Source organism: Pteropus medius, unplaced genomic scaffold (genome assembly GCF_902729225.1).
Source record: "Pteropus medius unplaced genomic scaffold, Ma_sr-lr_union100, whole genome shotgun sequence".
Taxonomy (NCBI): domain Eukaryota; kingdom Metazoa; phylum Chordata; class Mammalia; order Chiroptera; family Pteropodidae; genus Pteropus; species Pteropus medius.
In genome coordinates this window covers 2,323,006-2,342,109 of record NW_024351731.1, presented here as the reverse complement: position 1 = coordinate 2,342,109, position 19,104 = coordinate 2,323,006, and the positions used below count along the sequence as shown (strand labels likewise).

At 52.2% G+C, this 19,104-nt stretch overlaps 1 long non-coding RNA gene across 1 annotated transcript; it reads left to right on the top strand.

The window, feature by feature from the left end:
- Nucleotides 1-3,050: 3,050 nt before the first annotated feature.
- Nucleotides 3,051-5,589, top strand: LOC120588734 (uncharacterized). The gene is made up of 2 exons (XR_005649298.1): nucleotides 3,051-3,322; nucleotides 4,158-5,589. It is a non-coding gene; the product is annotated as an uncharacterized LOC120588734 (long non-coding RNA).
- The last annotated feature ends 13,515 nt before the right edge of the window (nucleotides 5,590-19,104 follow it).

Genomic DNA, 19,104 nt, shown 5'->3' with positions numbered 1-19,104 from the left:
GAGGAGGCAGTTCCAAGATCCCAGAGGGACTGTGAGGTCCCGGGATTACCCAGGCCACCGATCGAAAGGTATCTGGATTACTGAATCACCTGGACTTAAAGAAAAGTCACCCGGCCCAACCCCGCTGGACTTTAATGCTGGGGAAAAACAAGTTTGGATTGTGCTAAGCCACTGACCTTTTTTTCATGGTCGTTGTTATAACAACTGACATTAATCACCCTGACCAACGCAGGCACCCAGCCTAAGTGTGTGTTTATAAAATGAGTTTTGCTCCAATGACATCACAGGTCACTGATGGCGCAGCTTTGGAGCCTGGGGACATCCGTTTGAAAGTTCACAGCAGTGCTCATCTTGGAGTTGGTTTTAAATTTTTCAAAAAACACCCCGATCTCATTGAGAGCCTTCCCTCGTCGAGGACAGATTTGAAGACATACAAATGCTCGCCTTTGGAATGAAGACTGACCGCATGGAGAAGGGGTCGCTTTTTTGCTGTGGCTCCTGACCAGGGCTGTTTTTATGGTCATAAAACTCATCTGAGTAAACAAGTCCTAGTGTGTTTGCTTTCCAATTGCTCGCATTACTTGATAGTCACGACTGAGTAAGATTGCAAGACAGCTGGTGTGACTCCCCCAGAGCATTCTCCAGCCCACCGTACTGCCTCCTCCTAGCCCAGGAGACAAGCCACGGCAGATAAAACAAACCATAGAGCTCAATCATGCTTCTTTGTCCTGACCCCAAGGTGCAAATTACACGGAAACAGATCCCGTCTACAAACAGCAGGAGGCCAGCGGGCGAGGATCCTTCTGGGCCTTCACGTGGTGTGAGTCCACGGTAAGCTACAGGATTAACTCATAATGAGGGGTGACCACGGGGTCTCCGTCCGCATATTCGACATTGGCCACAGCTGCATTCACTTGCCACCAGCTGTCCGGAAGGGACTTGGAGGAGAGCTCTGGACTGGCATCACACGGCATCGTCCTCATCATCCACAGCGTCAGCAGCAACGGTCTTTTTCAGCCTGGAGATCCAGCCAACGCCGTGGTCAGTAACCGATCGCTAGGCCTTCGCTTTCCTGTCCATTCCTCGCCCTCCCCCCGCCGAGCCCCGCCCCAGCCCGCGCAGAGCCGACTTCAGCTCTTGCTGCTCTTTCTCCCCGTGTTTACAAATGTGTTTACAAATGCGGCCAGACTGCGAGTCGCCGTAGGGCACAGAGTGGTCCTTGCTTGCCCTGTGGCCTGGCCCCCCAGGCAGCGTCTGACACACAGTGTGCCAGGCCCCAGGATTTGTTCCTGGGTTCCCTGACATCCTGTGCCGGGTTCCCGCCATCCTACCAGGCCCGACCTCTGCTTCTGGGTGCCAAGGGGCGTGACAGTCTCAGCCCTGGCAGTTTTCTGGCCGGGCCCTTTTCGTCCTTCAGGATGAGACTCTCGAAAGGTTAACCAGTGACACCTGTGGAAAGCACGCAGCTACAAAAGAACAGGAAGTTTTTCCAGGTGCCTAATCCTGGTACAATTACTGGATTGTGGTTCTGGCAATGTGGTGAGTCAAAGGAACTCTACGGAGAGACCACAAGTCAGAACATCAGACTCTGTTCACCATCTCGACTCAGAGCTCCCGTCTGTTACTCTCTCCCCCGCCACGTCTGCAGAGCAATGCGGCATTTACTCCGAACCCACAATCACAGATGGGGCTCAGGTGCCATGGGACGGGGTGAGGCAGTGCACATCGCATCTGCTCCCGCCTCCTTGCCACTCCTTTCTCTCCTTGTTTCAAAACCGAATTCAGCACCTCGCCCCCTCTGCGCTGGGATGGCTAATATGAAAAACGCTCAAGGAAGAAGCGTTGGCCAGGACGTGAGGAGTTGGAACTCTCGCGTACTGCTGGTGAGAATGCAGAGGGGCACCACCGCTGGGGAAAACTCTATGGCAGGGGGGGCCTCAGAACGTTAAACATAGAATTAATCTGTGATCCGGCAGTTCCGCTTTGGGGATATGCACGAAAGAACTGAGAGAAAGCGAGGACTCAAACGGGTATCTGAGCGCCCATGTTCGCAGTAGCATAATTCACAATAGCCCAAAGGCGGAAGCGACCCAAGTGTCTACCAAGAGACGAATGGAGAAACGAAACATGGGTGCACTGCGGGAGAATGTTCTTCAGCCTTATAAACAAGGAAATCCGGACACACGCTACACCACGTGGATGAAGCTGGAGGACATTATGCTACATGAAATAAGCCGAAATGCAAATGCTGTCTGATGCCGTTTATCACACAGACTCACAGCACGGCCAGTGATCCAGTTCACAGAGGTGGAAGGTGGAACCGCGGCGGCCGGGGCCCTGGGGGCTCGTTTCATGCGCACGGAGTTCTCGTTTTGCGAGATGAAGAGTCTCAGACGCGGGGGACAGGGACGGCTGCACAATAACGTGAATATATTTAATACCGTTGAATCGCGCACTTAAAAATGGTCGATGGCAAATCTTAGGTTATATGCGTTTCACCACAATTAAAAAGAATTAAAAGACAATTTGGGCACATTCGCCCCTATGAGAGGTTCGCCGGCCCTCATTCTCTTCCCCTGCGAAGACCCGACACCTGGCCTCCCTCTGAGCAGCCCCGCTGCCTGGTACTGTCTGCGATGTCGGCCTGCTCGCCCTGGATTTACGTCGCCCGATTTACGGGCCCGTCATCCCTGTGATCGAGAATTCCTCAGAGATTAGGACGCAGGCTTCCTCCTCTGTGTCTGCAGGATCTGACACAGTTCCCTTGGTGGGTATGGCAGGGTGCCTCTCACACCCCGCTTTAGCAGCGAGGCGCCCATCCGCCGGGCCCTTCGGATGCCAGGAGTGTTGGATGCTGACCACCTCTCCAGGAACTGCCCTTGGTGGGAGCATCATTGCCCAGCACTGTGTCCTCACCGCAGGACGACCCTCGTCCAGCGACCTGTCGACTTAGAATTCCGAAGGCCCAGGCCCCTTTCCTCATCGGCGACCACTCTGAAAGCCATCCCGCTTCAGAGCTGCCGGCGAGACCAAGGCCTCCGATGCAGTTCGCCTCACCTCTCGCCCTCCCCCTTACAGGCGTTGTTCTGGAAAGCGCTCTCCAGCAGAGGCCCTGCAGCCAAACCTCAGAGTCTCAGACCTCCACATCCTCAAAACCTGTTTTGGTTTTAAGGATTTTTTAATTTATGTTTTACAGCCATATTGACTTGCCTTGAAGTGAATTGCATTGAACCAAATGACAGTGGACTGCGCGGGCCTAGGGGGGCTGCGACTTCGAAAGCAGACAGACTAAAACCAGCTGGGCTGGGGCAGGTGCAGGCAGGTGCGGGCAGGTGCAGGCAGGTGCGGGCAGGTGCAGGGTTAGCCCCAGCTGCAGACACGGAACCAGGGAGGAAGGCAGGAGCTCTGTGCGTGTGCAGCTACTATGCAGACCTTAACTCTTAAGGGGTGGTGAGTGAGGCACAGCTGGTCTGTCACTTTCTACTGTCTCGATGTGTGTTTGCAGAGCACAATCAGGACCTAGTAAAACTATATTGTTGCATATTTGCTTTGGTTTTATTCTCTTTTCCTTGAGGAGAAAATCAATAGGGAAGTTCGATCCCAGGCAGGGCCCTGTGGCTGAGGTGTGGGTCAAGGTGACTCCCCCATGCATTCAGGAGTGTGCACAGAGACTCCTGGTGTTGGGGTGCACAGGTGCTCCCAGGGAGGGGGGCAGCGGGGCGGGCCACAGACGAATGGAGCAACACACACAGCCTCTGACGCCCACGCTCAGGATGTGCTACAGTGCACGCTCATTGCACACTCAGACGCACGTGCACACATCTACATGTGTGAGTAAGACACCCCCACACAGACCTATGCAAACACATCCATACACGCGCGTCCGATGCACACGTATTTTAGGTAAAATCAAGCCCACGTGTTTACGTAGACACGTGGGGCACACTGACTTGATTGCTAACCCTCACTTATAATGCGCGCGTGTGCGTGTGCACGCGTGCGCACGCACACACACACACACACACGTGGCATCGGGAAAAGCTCCATCTTGACCCATGGGTGCAGATCCCAGCAACCTTCTGGCTTTTTTATCTTCATTTAGGAAAAGGCTAAGTGGGAAAAGGGATGAAATGTATTTTTTGTCCTCTGACTTCTAGAAAAATCGCATTGCGCGGAATGAAGGAAATTTTCACGTCGACGATTTGCTTTCTGATGTTGGCATCTGTGCTGGATTCAGCTGAAGTGCCTCCTCGGTGGTTTTCTTGATGTTACCGGTGAACGTGCGGGAGGACCCCCGCAATCAGCAGACTTCATGCAAGGCGCAGAGTGGAGATTTTGACATTTACGAGGGAAGCTGTAGCACTCCATTGCCAGCTTCTGTGAAGGGGCCGTTCCTAGAATGGCACTCCGCTCAGCCGGCAGTGCTCGGCGCGGCAGATGTACCTGGACCCTTGCGTGGCTGGCGGGCATGACCAGGCAGCCTCTGTGCCTCTTGCACCCCGCCCTTCCCCCCCTGGGGCGTCCATGCTGCCACTGAGCTGTGAGATGGGTCCAGACCCGCTTACACCTGGCCAGCCCACGCCGCAGCAAGATAGGCAGATCGTTGCTGGCTGGCACCTATTGGTTGCTTTGCCCCGAGAAAGACTCCATAGTTGTTTTGGACCTAGCTTCTCCAGCGGCTTCCAGAGGCACCAGGTGCTGCACCCAGGGAGTGCCAGGGGGTCGGCATCCTTTGGGCTTGGGAGACAGGAGCTGGGAGATAAATGCTTCTCCTTTCCTCCTTTATGATGCGCCATGTAGAGTTTCCTGTGGGTTCTCTCAAGAACATCTCCCTCCCTGGTTACGAAGCTGTAGCCAAGACAGTACTCATTATGTTCACTTCCTTCTTCCTTCCCTCCCTTCTCGTTCCCCTCCCTCTTGCCTCCCTGGGATTGTACAACCAAAAAAAAAAAAAAAAAGGAAAAAAAAATAGCATTTGTACTAAGCTTCGGATTCAGGCTCTATTTCCTAGAAACGGTAGGCCAGAGGAGTCTTCCGTCTAGTTGAATTCTTGGTTTTGTCACTATGGGAAAATTACACGCATTCCTGAGAGATGTTTCCTCATCTATAAAATGGGGCTCATACTAAACTTATCTGTTGCTGGGTCGTTGTTAGGATTAATTGAGGTCATGTTTGTGAGAATCTTTTATCCCCGCAGGAAACAGAAGTAGCACAGTGTTTAAAGTCTCTTTCCCCAACTTTGCATGCTTCTCATTGGAAATGCTCCTATGTGTGTATTTTGCTCAAACATCAGACTACCAGGCTATAGTCAATAAGATCATAAATTTCTTGTCTTGGGTAAAATTAACAAAATAGAGGTCTGGGTTGACTAGGGAAAGGCAAAGTAAAGGCAGCAGTAGAACAGAAATAGAAATTTCCAGAAACTTTAGAGGGTAAATTCCCAGGCTCCAAATATGTATGTTTATTATTCATATGCCTGTACTTCAGATATTTTGGAGCAGCTCTTGGTTTCAGGCACTGGACTAGGCTCTGGGGATCCGAAGAAGTAAGTAATTGTATCAATTTCATTAAAGAGTTGCATTCTACTTACTCAGCCCTCCATTGGTGGACATTCGAGTCGTTTTCACTCTTTTGCTAGTCGGTGACGCCGTGAACATCCTTATATGGGTTCCTTTGCACGCACGCTAGCACGTCTTGTGGGGTAAATTACCCAGGAGTCAAAGTGCTGGTTCTGTGTGCACGTGCATTTCACATTTTGACAGCGATTGCCCAATTGCCCTCCACAGAGTTTGTCCCCGGTTACACCGCCACGGGCTTATTTATTTTAATTCTCTTGCCAGTCGTGTTTACTGGTGGCTTACCTAGCAGAGACCAGTTTATTGCTGCCAGATTCCCAGTGCCTAGATTATTGTCTGGTCTGATCCTAATAAGTAGGTTTGGAATAAGTGAATAAACAACCAGAAACAGACAGAATGAAACGAATAAGATTGGCATCCAGCTGATGTCAGGCTCTGCTCCTGGATCTGTCGCAACTGCGTGGCCTGGCGCACTCTGGGTCCCGTTTCTTCATCTGGTGAACAGAGAAAATAATAATCCTTACTTTGAAGACTCAGTCTCAGGACCAAATACTATAATGGATATGCCAAGTGCAGTTACTAAGATCTTGGACCGATAAGAAGTCATAGCCAGCTAAAAAGCAAAAACAATATCGATGCACTTCAACTCATTGGCGACACATGTTGAAACCCATAAATTTCCAATTAAACCTGTAGAAATCACGAGGATAACTTGGCAGGCTTCCAGGGACACTCATTAAAGAGAAGGTTGATTTGCCAGCAAATATTCCCCCACAGGGAACCAGATGTCTGAAGCTCCGGGATTAAGGTCTGTCAGAGAAATGAGGGCACACACCATCCAGCCACCACACCAATGACCGGAGCTAATGGTCTAGTAGATTAAAAAAAAACAGAAGCCCATTTAAAGAGATTGCTCATGGCTGGGATGAGGTGGGGCGAGAGTCAGAGCGTATGTCCTAGCAAGGGTCAGCAGAAACATCTTTTTTGGGGGGTGAGCGGGGTGGGGGTACAGTGTTTCTTTCTCAAAGATAGAGAATAGCCCCAGAGGGTGGGCAAATAAAGAATTTCATAGTTTCTGTGGAAACTCACAGAATCAATTATGTTCGGACTAGCCTGGCGTAACTTAAAATGTCTGGTGGAAAACTGCACGCTGAGAAATCGAGTGTCTTGCTGGGGAGAAGGCCTGGCTGGGTTCCAGACATCACGGGGCAGAAGGCTGCCCTGCTGTCTCTGTTGCAGACTGTGATTGACCACTGATAAGCTGCCCAAATTAAGATGTCCTGGCCAGACCCCAGCCTGACAGAGCCACCGGCCTGCCCTGCCCTGGTGCCGCCCTGGGGCTGGGGCTGGTAATTGACAGGGACCTCATTACGGAAGCACAGAGCCAGAAAGCAAGCCGGGAATCTGAGCTGAGGGAGGCCAGGAGAACAGACAGTGTCGGGATGCACAGAGGACAGTGACCTTATGGAAATGCTCAGCCCGTAGAGCCAGAGAGGTCTGGTTGTGAAACCGGCTCTGCCATGTTCTCCGTGTGACTCTGGCTATGTGTCTGGCCTCTGTCAGGCTGTTTCCTCACCTGCAAAATAGAACCGAGAGTAAACGCCTTTGAAGGAGTTCAAACTAAGGATGCCGTGGTTCTGACATAGCGCTCTTTATAGTACCAGCGGGCTCCTAGTCCACGTTTCAGAAGCCATGAAAGATGTTGAAAATGCACTAACCGATCTTCTCTCGCGGTACGGCCTGCGCGGGTATTCTTCCTGGTTTACAGACGAGGAGACCGAGGAACAGAGATTTTCAGGTATTGTCCAAGGTCACGTGGCTAGAAGCTGGAGAAGCCCGAACTTGAGCCTGAGCATTCTGGCTCCAGAGGCCACACTCGTAAACACGCGACAGGCCATGTGCGCATGGACAACGAAAAGGGAGGGGGCCTCGTGGCCGCTGGCAGGGACGCTCCGCTCAGCAGAAGGCGCTCCGCCCCGCCCCCTCCGCTCCACCTAAGAGCATCTAGACTAAGTTTAAATCCACAGGGCAGGCGTCTGCCAGCCCCACAGCTGGAGGGGAGCAAACGCGAATACTCCCCACCCTGGTAGAGGCCCCCCAAGCCTTGTGAATGGTCAGGGCCCACCCACGTGCCTCTGCGTTAGGTCTGTCGCAAGAGGTGGCCTGCCAGGACGCCCATGCCATTCTGCCCAGGGGTGGGGGTTGCAGGGAGTGTGTGTGTTGGGGGGGTGGGTAGTGGGGGTAGACCTCTGGCTGGAAGCGCTATCAGCCTGCATTAGGCCCCCAGAATCAGCCCCCAGCCAGCAGCAGACAGAGAAGCGACGGAGGCCAGGCCAGCTTCCCTGGCCTTCGCCTCACGTCCCCTGCAGCCTCTCAGCATCCTGGGTGGACGGAGCCCAGTGCCTGCAGCGGTGACTGGTTGGACAACACACCTGACCGCCCCCTGTCTTCCCTCCACCTGACTCCCTGCTCCGGGACCAGCGCTGGCTTGGGTGACTTCCCAACAGGGCCCTGAGACGACGTGCAGTGAATTGTCTCAGGGCCTTGGGGACACAGACCAAGGCAGAGAAGGAGAACGTATCTGTGACGGTTAATTTTGTGTGTCAAAGCATGAAACCAGAGCTGGAGAAACTGAGGCCGAGGGGCAGCCCTGAGGACCCGGGAGCTGCCGGCGTGGGCGGGGGGTGAGGCCAGATGTCCCTGCACGCAGGGGACAGGTGTCCCGATAGTAAATGATGACCCCACACACCAGGAGCCTTGGTGACACGTCAATACAGCACCTACGTGCTCAATCCGTGTGCCCTCCCTAGGCCTGGGCTGGAGCGAGGTCAGAGCTCCGTCTCCTTAGAAGAAGAGCTGTGTCCTCTTCTCTGGGCTGGTCTTGATCCTCCGGTGCACAATGTGTGCTTCTGTGGCAGCCACCCGTGTCCCCACAACAGGGAGTGCCTCTGGGGCAGGCAGTGGACCTTATTTATTGTGTCCCTACTGCCTGAAGTTGCTCCCGGGTATTCACCTCACAGCTCCCCACCCCCAGGAGCCTGGAGAGCTGGAAGAAGGCACCCACAGACCAGAGATGTCCGCAGGAGGAGGGCTGTGGCTGGCTCACCGCCACGCATCTGTGGTGTCCCCAGATGCCACAGACGCTGGAGGAAGGCAGGCAGGCCCAACGCAAGGCCACCCGAGGACGTTCTCTCGGTTCCTCCCCCATGGACGCCTGCCACAGGTGTCCTTGATCCTGGCGCTCTAAAGCCACCCATGTCCGCGGGACTGCCCGACTCCCACTCCGGGGTCTGCTGTAAAGGTGCTGGTGAAATGCTTGGGTGAAATGCTTTCCCTCGCCGTCCCGAAAATGTCCAGGCCACTGTCACCTGGAAACCCACCCTCAGTCGCTGCTCTCACAGAGCCCCGACACGCAGAGCACGTGGTCTTCCTTAAGCCCCTGTCATGAGTCACAGCTATTACTGCCAGGAGCTCACCTCGAGAAGGTCGCTGTGACGCCCGCCTCTCCATCATGACCTGAGGCTCAGAAGGGCCGCGTGCCGCAGCTTCAGCTGGAGCACGGCCCGAGCGGGAGGCTTCTCCTGCGGGCACGCTACAGAGGAAGTGCGCCCGCCCCGGCCCGGGGAGCCCCAAACGCCCGCCGCTCAGGTTTCCCACACCGCTGTGCCCTTGCCTTTGGGCATCTTCGTCATTCAACGCCTCAGGCGCCGAGCTAGCCAGGGTCCTCCCAATAAATGAACCTTTTAGGTTTAATTAAGCAAAATGGGGGTCTGTTTATATTGCATACAATCCAAATAACTTCAAAACACAGAGCTCCACCCTCCTCACCCCACACCCCCTAACACACTCCTGGGTGTATGTCACGGCATCTTCCCAGGACAGGCCCCACTGTTCCCCAACATGGGACTCCTTGCAAGGGATGGGGAATAAGCCCCTCGGAGACTCATCTCCGAGGCCTCGGTTCCCACGGGAAAACTGTGCACCAACAGCTTCATGTCAACACCCCTTTGGCCAAATATTTCAAAACAGGGTCAGCCCTGAGATTCTGAGGTCCGGCCTGGGTGGAGCCCAGAACTAATTGTGATTCCAGACACTCCCCCAGCATTCTCTCCCTTATGGGCCCCAACACCAGCTTCTCCCCAGCTGCAGAGTCGCAGACGAGACACAGCTGCCAGCATCTTCTGTCTTCCTAGAACATGTTGTCGCACACAGACTCGGTTTAGCTAGTATGGCTGCCCAGGAATGCCTGGCATCTGACAGGGAAGCGCTAACTACCCGGACCTGTGCCCCATGCCAGGGTGTCCGCGGTGGCCCAGGGGAGCCTGCACAGAGCCTGCACCATAGGCAGGGCCTTGAGGCTGCCCACTTCTCAGGGAGGACATGCAAGGAGCAATCGGGGTGCCCAGTGGGGACCATCTGCAGAGAAGCCGATGTGCCTGGTACGTCCAGGGGCTATGTGGTGTAGGTCCCCTGGCCTGGGGACTGGGCTCCTCAGACAGTACTCCTGGGGAATCTGGCAGGGGAGCTGGACATGGGGCTGCAAAGCTGAGCATCTTGGACTTTTGCTCTGAACCAGGCTCTGTACAGGTGCTGGCGGTGGAGGGGAGACAGGGAGAGGGGACCCAGAGAGGTGCCCCTGCAGGCGGTGGACAAGACAGGTGAAGGCTGGCAATGGTAAGACGCACGGTAGAGAACTAGTCTGGGGACAGGCAGGGTGCTGGGAGGGCAGGCTGCTGATCATAATTATTGCTAACATTTATACAATGCTTAATGCCCTTCGTGTGGCTGACGGGATTCTAAGAGCTTTGCGTATATTGACTAACGAAATCCTGAAGGCGGGTTCCGTTATTTTCACCTAGGTCACATGCCAAAAATGACCGAACTGGGAGTCAATAAGTGGCCATGGATGATCATGCTCCCTGCCCCTCATTCTGTACTAGGGGTGGTTTGGGGTGTTTCACTTACTCTACCTCATGTAATTCCTTATGGCAACCCGTGAGGCAGTTGTAGGGTTTCTTATTTTAGAAGGAAAAAATTGCTACTCAGAGAGGTCATGCCACCACCCTGTGGTCACACAGCTAACGAGCAGCCAAATGACGATTAAAGCCTGACATTTGGCTCCATGGCCCTGGCTTTATGGGACCTGGCTCCTCCCCTCCAGACGCCAACAAATTAGCTGAAAAGGCGAAGGATGTATTAAAGGGAAGTCACCCTGCAAGAGAGTCGGCCTTAGGATTCCAGAAACTTAGAGTTAGGACGGAATCCGGAGTTCACCTATCCCAGCCCGTGACCCCACACAGAAGGTAGCCACATGACACCTCAGCCGAGTTCACGCTCCGCACAGGGAGCTGGGGGCCCAGCTCCTAGAGAGGCCTCCCCCCATTCTGCCTCGGGCCACCTTCTCAGGGAGCTGACCTCTGCTTCCCTCACCCGCCTGGACTGTTCCGTCTCACGCAGGTCGTTAGAAGTATGAAGAAAGAGGTCACGTGTCTAAGTGTTCTTTCAAATGAACATCCTGGAGAGCACCACACCCTCCTCTGCCATCACCCCACTTCAGTGTCAAGAACCAGCAAACCAACACCTAGGCTTTTGTAGCCAGAGCGGATTAGAAGATAGTGTTAACGAATGAATGAATGAATGAATGAATGAATGAATGAACGAAGGAGCGAACGAGAGCGTGGAGAGGTTCACAGATGTGTGCACTAAGTCCCAAAACCCTAGTGGAAAAGTTCCCTCTCACGGGTTCGTGTAAGAAAAATGTAGAAAGAGTGTAATGTGGGGTCCATCGTCCTAGGGAAGCTTCTCGGAGCAAAATTTGTTAGGGTGCGTCTTTCATATCTGACCCTTCAAGAAAATCCATGCTCCGCCTCTGCATGAGGTCAGCCCTGCTGGTTAAACTGGACCAAATACGCATGGTCAGCCCCTCCTGCGAGGCCGGAATGGGATGGCGGATGAGGCAGGCGTGGCCCCCGCCCGCTCTCTTGGGGCCTACAGTCTAGAGAATCAGGGTCTGGGTGAAACACGCCCATCCATTCAGCGTGCGCTGATTAGCACCCCCTGTCAGGCAGACACAGGAGACACGGGAGAAAAGACTAGACCCTCCTTCATCAGTGTGAGCAGAGGCAGAGAGGGAAGGGCAGGGTGCCACACAGCCCAAAGGAGGGGCCTTGGAGGGAGCGGGTCCGAGGAGGCCTGAGACGCCTTTTCAAGCACTAAAAGGATTCAGGACATCTCGAGTTGAACAGTACGTTCAAGGCACAGAGGAGCCAGAGAGGCACAGTGTCCATCCATCCACCCGCCCGCCACCCCAACAGCCGCCACCCCAATACCCAGGCAGCAGATGTCCAGCCGGCTCCCGGCTCCCCACGTGCCCAGGACAGGAATCCGTGCCCCGTCATGACTCCGCCTCCCTCCTCAACCCTTCGACATGTCCCCATTGCCGCTGCTGCAGGGCGGCCACCACCGCATCGCAAGGCCTCCGCGTCCCCCTCACCTGCCCTCTGCCCTCTGGGCAGCTGCACAGTCAGTTTGCTGTCAGGAAAAGCTCATTGAATGTGTCATCTTCCTAAGCCCTCGGCAGCTCCCCAGTGCCCTTGGGGGAAATGACTCACTGGACCCTGCTGATCTGGCAGTGTCCCGTGATCCGGCCCGTCCTCCCGGCCCTCACCCTCTCCCCCTTACGCTCTCCTCCCCTGCCGCGCTGGGCCTGCGCCGGCTCCCACACCTGTCCTGGGCTCTCTCCCTCTGCTGCAACCCAACCCACCCCCTGACCTGGCTGATGCCCCGGAAGCATTTCCTGACGACCGCCACCCCCAGAATCTGCTGTCCATGCATCCACAGGCGTTGGGAGCCTGCCATTTGACCCCCCTGTCCTGGGCCACCTCACCCCTCCGCTCACCTGCCTTCCCCACCAGGACGTGGGCCCTGCAGGGGTCCCAAGTGCCTCCAATCCCCGCTCACACCCGGAGATACGTGTTCTCTTCTTCTTTTTAAGAAAAATTTAGTTTCAATTATAATTTATTTTTTAAATTGTGGTAGAAGATACATAACAAAATTTACCCTTTAAACCACTTTTAAATGTAGAGTTCAGTGGCGTTAAGTACCACCACCCATCTCCAGAACTTTTCATCTTCCCCAACTGACACTCCGGTCCCCGCTAACTGACAGCTCCCCGGGGGTCCCCCACTCCCCCCGCCTCTGGCAACCACCACCCCACGCTGCACGTTTTAACTCTGACTCAGCCTCACACTGCAGCAGCCAATCTTTTCTGTCCCTGTGGACATGTGCGTCACCTACGCATGAATCCAGCTCTTTACTTAGTTTAGTTTACGGGGAGGAGCGACATCTGTTCTCTCCTTCGGCCCCCAGGTGACTTCCGAGAGGTAGGTTTCGTTTCTCTCATTTAGCAAAACTCGCAAAATTAGGAGCCTCGCCTCAGGTCCCACGATTAGTTAATGTCTTCCGCAGGGACTGACTTAAAGCCTTGTTCTGCCACACGCAGAGGTGTATCTCGTCACAGGGGGATTGTCTCATGTACTCTAATTACAACCAAAAAAAAGAAAAGCAAACCAGAAATGTCTGGTTTTCATCCACCTCTAAAAGAAAAAAAAAAGCAGAGGAATTCAGGTGTGAGGGACAGGCTCCCCGGCCACTGGTAGTAGGATGGTGGCCCCATGTGCCGTGGCCAAACCGGATGAGGACGCAGGCATGCCCAGAGGAACGCATTCGCGTAGGGTTCTTTGCACGTCTGTCTTGCGAAAAGGCGTCAGAGAGATTCAGCAGTTTCCCAGACAACATCACTTCTGGATTTATTGCTGAGTCAGTTTCTATGGCGAGGACACTCTCCCTGGCATCATAGAGTCGGGGGCTCATCTCACGGGGCATAAAAACAACAACAAAAAAGATCTGTAGATAAGCATAATGAGACATTCTGGGCTCAAACTCATTATAGCGATTTTTTTTTCCCCTACAGAATACGGCATAACCTTTAATATAATAATGATGAAATAAAATATGCAACGTTAATGGAGTGTTTAACCACATGCGAGGCACTGGGAAAACGGTTCTGTGTGTTTTATTCTTTTTTAATCCTTGCTTCAACACTGCCATTCTTACTTGACAGATAAGGGAACTGACATTTAACATGATTAAGACATTTGCTCTGACTCACAGTCATTAAGTGACAGGGACAGGGTTTGACCCTCATCCCTCGACTGCCCCCCAAAGCTGCTTATCCATCTCTCCAAGACGGAGCTGGAATGGGTGTTTGGCCTACGTAACAGATGACGAGGGCCCAGCCCATGTCGGCTTAGTCCCTCTGGACCTACGCGGGCCTCGCTGGACAGTTTCTATACACTCCAGTGTCTTCTGACCTCAAGCAGCTTTTCTCTATTTGCTTGAGAGTTTTCTTGGCCGAGGCAGTCGACGCTGCCAAGAACGATGCTCAAACAGTGGACTTTAAACACCTGTGTTCCTCGTCCCTTGGCGGGATCCTTCCGTGGAATGTTCTGCTCCATCTCAGGGAGTCCCCAAACAGACGAGCCCCTCCCGCCCCCAACTCACCGGCCGCCGCTCACGCAGCCTGGCGTGGCTTTCCGGTCACCTCCTCTCACTTCTCCAACCCTCACTGTGCTCCAGGGTCAGTTCCTGATTAATCCACCTGTCACCAAACCCTTTCTTCAGAGCATGCTTTGCGGGGGGACCCAAATTAAGACAGATCGTTCCGTGACCATGTGACAGGACCTGAGTTTTGCAGAAAACACTCATCAGCTTCCACGTCTTCCCCTTTGTAGATAAAGAACCTGATTTCCAGGGAGAGGAAATGACAAGTGATGAATTAGCAACAGAGCTTGGGCAAAATCCCAGGCTTGCTTCTCCCTGTCCAGGGTCCTTTTGAACACACGACATGGTTAAGCCTCTGCCCTCTGTCTATCTGGCGAGACACGTCATGTGCTTTTTGTCCTCACTGGACACCCCCTGGCCAATCAGGAGTTTAGGGGGCTGCAGAGAATAGGATGTTTGAGCTCTCAGACTGTGGCTTATGGGACCCCGAGAGAAACAAAGATAAACAAAAAGCCAAGTGTGGTTTGTGAATTAGAAGAAGTTCTGGGTGGCTCTGCCATCTTCTACCGGGAAGAACTCACATTCGTTAAGTAATGACTATGTCTGACACTTTCCTAAACACGTCAGAATTTATGACCTACAGGGCTAATTCTATAGACGAGGAAGAGCGGGCAGAGGGAGGTAAAGCAACTCCCCGCCCTGGAACAGCCGTCAGGTGGGAGGGTGCGATTCCAATCCCCGTCCCCCAGCTCCGGAGTCAGCACCCCATCTGCTGTGTGTCTATCCACCGGTGCCAGGGCAGGCAAACAAGGAAGCAAGTAGTCACATAGGACCTGCTTAAAGAACAGTTGAGGAAGGACCAGTGAGAGGGAGCTGGATTACAGGGTGACACTTTGCTCAAGAGGGAGGGCCTGGGGGAGAGAGCATGCAAATGGCGTTTATGTGAGTGGGACCCTAAGGTCTGTCTGTGCTCGGCCTCAGTGCCACCGGTACAGCGAGAAAGCTGCTCCTGTAGAGTATTCGAGGATCCCTAACAGGGGCCTGAGGTCATGGCCCCTCCCGAATTGCTTCTTGTTGAACCCTGGTGACTAAGGGAAGTTTTGATCATCATCATGTGGCCCAACCAATTCTTTCAAGGTTGGAGAGGAAAAAAAAAAAAAAACAGCTTAGCCAACTGACTTTTGAAAATCAGGTTTTTTCAGAGAGGTGTGGCTGTAGCTGTGTAGTGCACTTAGTCACATATTCACTCATTTAACAAATATTTAGTGAGCATCTGGTATATACTGAGAACTACGCTAATTGCTGTTGTAAACTGGCGAGATATAAGAGAAACAAAAGAGATATCCCCACACAGAATTCCCAACGCTATCTAATAGAAACATAAGACGAGCCACACGCCTCGTTTTATTTTTCTAATAGCCACAATGAAAGTAGTGAAAATAAATAGGTGAAATTAATATTAATGATATATTTTATTTTTAATACGTCTAATATATTATCGTTTCAACAGGTAAACCAATATAAAAATTATTCATAGCTACTCACATCCTTTTTTTTTTTTTCACGCCAAGGCTTTAAACTCGGTGTGTGTTCAATACTTGTGACGCAGGACAAGGCAGATGTCCCCGAGTGGAGGGCAGACCAAGCCCCGCACAGAGAGAAGAAGAGGGTCCTTTGGCAGAGAGTGTGGAAAGAATTCCACACACAAGCCAGAGTTAGAGTCGAAGGAAAGTTCATGAGCACGGGGATCGCACTGCACAGAGTGCGGTCTCCTCTCAGAGGCAGAGCGTGAGAGGGGCGGTGAGCGGGGCAGAGTGAAGGATACGGAGAGACGGGGCGAGGGACCCTGAGTGTTCGGGGAAGCCAGTCTGTATGTGGTTCTTCGTTCTCATTTCCTGTGATATGGACATACGGTGAGGAAGGGGGAGAGTAAGTAGCAGTGAAAAGGTTAGAATATGTAGAGAGAAAGGCTGCTGGCAGTGCCCAGCCCTCGATCCTTAGGTTCCCCATGGTTTGAGCCATAGGGAATGACTCTTGGTCCCTGGTTCCCCTTCCTCAGGTGTGGGGAATGGGCTGTTAGCAACCCCAGCAGAAATCTTCCTCTGTTCTGGAGGCGTCCTCCTGGCCCGGCTGCAGGGCTGGTCGGCACATTGCAGTCTCTGAATGTGGCTTGATTAACAATTTTAATTCTCTTGCCTCCTCCCTACATTTCTTGCAACAGATCTCAGCTGGGACGAGCCATGTTTCAAGCACTCAATAGCCAGAGGTCTAACTGGAAATATAGTAGAAACAAGTGGTGTCAAAAATCTGGTGTCTATGAGTTGAGGGATAGACAATTGTGAGATCGATGGACCAGTATACAATTGGGGATCCACAGAAAGGAGCTTACCTCCTTGATCTCCCACTCACTAAGTGAGTGAGTTTATGAAGGTTAATTTTCCTCTCTGTGTCTCAATGTTCTTACTCGTAAGATAGCATGAGGAATGTGTGTGTGCGTGTGTGTGTGTGTGTGTGTGTATGGCAAAGATAAACCAATAAGTGGAAATCGGAGTCTTCATAACTGGCATCAAATTAACCTCCAGATGAAATAAAAAGTACACATGAGAATTTAAAACATAAAAATCTATAATAAATTAGATGACTCTCTTACTGAATCTCTAACAGAGAAGACTTCGTAAACTTTAAAGTTTTTGAAGGAGTCTCAAATAAAAAAAAAATCAAGAGATACGACTGTAAAATGCTGTGCAAAAAATGCTAATGTAAACCTATACAAATTAGCACTTAACCACAATAAAAAAAGAGTCTGGGTTAAAGAAGTACAAATTAGTAGTTGATCGACGGTCACGGGGGTGGGGAGCACGGCGCAGGGGAGGCAGTCAGCAGTAAGGTGATGGCTGGGTGGAGAGCTGGAGGAGAGAAAGAACGTTTTATAAACTATATAAATGTCTAACCAATGTCCTGTCTACTTGAAACTAATAATAAAATAAAATTTTTATAAAGGTTAAAATATCCTTGGATTCAGATCCAAAATTAAAAAATAAAAGAGTCTGGGGAAAGCGTCACCGACAGAGTCTCACTGATCAAATTCTTTCCTCTGTGCCGGACTCATGGAAACCGGTAAGAAGAAGAGTATAACGAGACCGCAAGACAGAAATGAGGAGAGAACAGAGATAAGCGCTTTCCCAAACTGTAGAAACGTGCCAGAAATCAATTAAAGGAAGAAGTACCAATTTCCTCCCATTAAATTAATATTTAAAAGTAAGAATTCACAGTGCTACCCAGGGTGCCGTGAGAAATATACAAAATCGAAGAGGAAAGTGAATACAAAAGGAAAAAAATCATTCTAATGGCGAAACCACTTCATTCTAGTTGAAACGCAGCCTTACGAGATGATGGATGCGAGCAAACCCTCTGTCGTCTGTGCAATGGTGGATGAGCGTCAGGGATCCACGATGTTCAACGGCCAAGGGGCTCTACCCAGGCAGGCAGCTATTGCCGGAGATTCCGCCATTAATCTCTCTCGTTCCCTGGGTTCAGCCAGCGCAGTTCCCACTGTATTCCCTTCCGTGCTAGGCACAGGGTCTGGGTGGAAGAAACAAACACCCACCTCGAAAGGCTAAGAGCCTATGGAAGGAAGCAGAGGCAGAAGGCGTGTCGGGATAGAAAGCTGCAGAGTGAGGCCCTACGGGAAGGTTAAGAAGCATCTTCTCTAGAGATTCCTCCAAACATCCAAGTCCCGCTAGTGGTGGAAGATGTCGAGACCCCCAAAAGCACAACGAGAGTGTATGTGTGGGTGGGTGGGGTGCCGGAGGAGCCAGCCGCGGTGAAGAGGGTGTAAATGGAGGTGCCCTGTCATTCCGACCCAGACCCTGTGTGTGGCAGAACAGAGCCTCTGCTAAGAGACAGAGGCCCTGCACGCAGGTCCAGGCATTGCCATCGACTTCCTGGCCTCTCAGAACCCTCGATCCCCTGACCTAGAAAAGGGAGCTCCGAATTCACACAGCAAGGACCCATGGGAGCGAGGCCATGGAGATACTCCAGGAGCCGTGACGAGTTTGACAGATGAATTCTCAGTGACGTTTTCAATCTCCTGTCTGGCCACTGGGCTGGATGCAGCATGACAGATCCATACCGCCAATGTGGAAACCGACACATTATCGAAATGAACCAAAGACGAGATAGGAAACCACCGCATCTCTAACGGAGGGTACAGTTTGGTGCCCTACAACACAGCCACTTGATGTCATGAAAAAGACACGTTCATGAAAAAGGTACTCACAGAATACAGCTGGGAAAGGCAGGCGATACCCCGTCGGAACGTATGTTTTATGTATGTACATATTTATACCCATACCCGTGCACATGCAATACCAGAGGGGAATTAGCAGGTCGTATTTCTGGGTGGTGATGTCGCGAGTGATTAATACCACCTCCTGGCTTATCTATATGCTTTAACTGTTCTGTAATGAACATAAATGCCTTCTGCGGTAGGACAAACAGCGAAGGGTATTTTTAAAACAAACAAATGGCCGTGTCGAACCAGCAGGCTAGATTTAAATTTAAAATAATAAGAGCTGTCACTGCTGAGTGCTTTCTAGGTGCTTCCTAGTGGGCGAAGGCCGCGGCCGAGCTTGGCTCTGGGTCACACCGGCCCTGGGAGATGGGTGTGGTTAGGTCTGTGTCAAAACTTGGCAACAGCCGGGGAGAGTGTAAGTGACTCGCTCGAGGCACCACGCAGCTGGTGACCGGTCGTTTCAACCCCGGCCGGCGTTGAAGCCTCTTCTCTCGATTGTTTTGTGATACTGTCTCCCGAAAAGGCGATGCCTCTATCCTAGTCGCTTTGGGCTGTGGTGACAAAACACCACAGACCGGGCAGCTTGTAAACCAGAAATTTATGGGTCACAGTTCTGGAGGCTGGAGGTCCAAGGTCGAGCCGCCCGCAGATTCGGCGTCTGGTGAGGGCCCA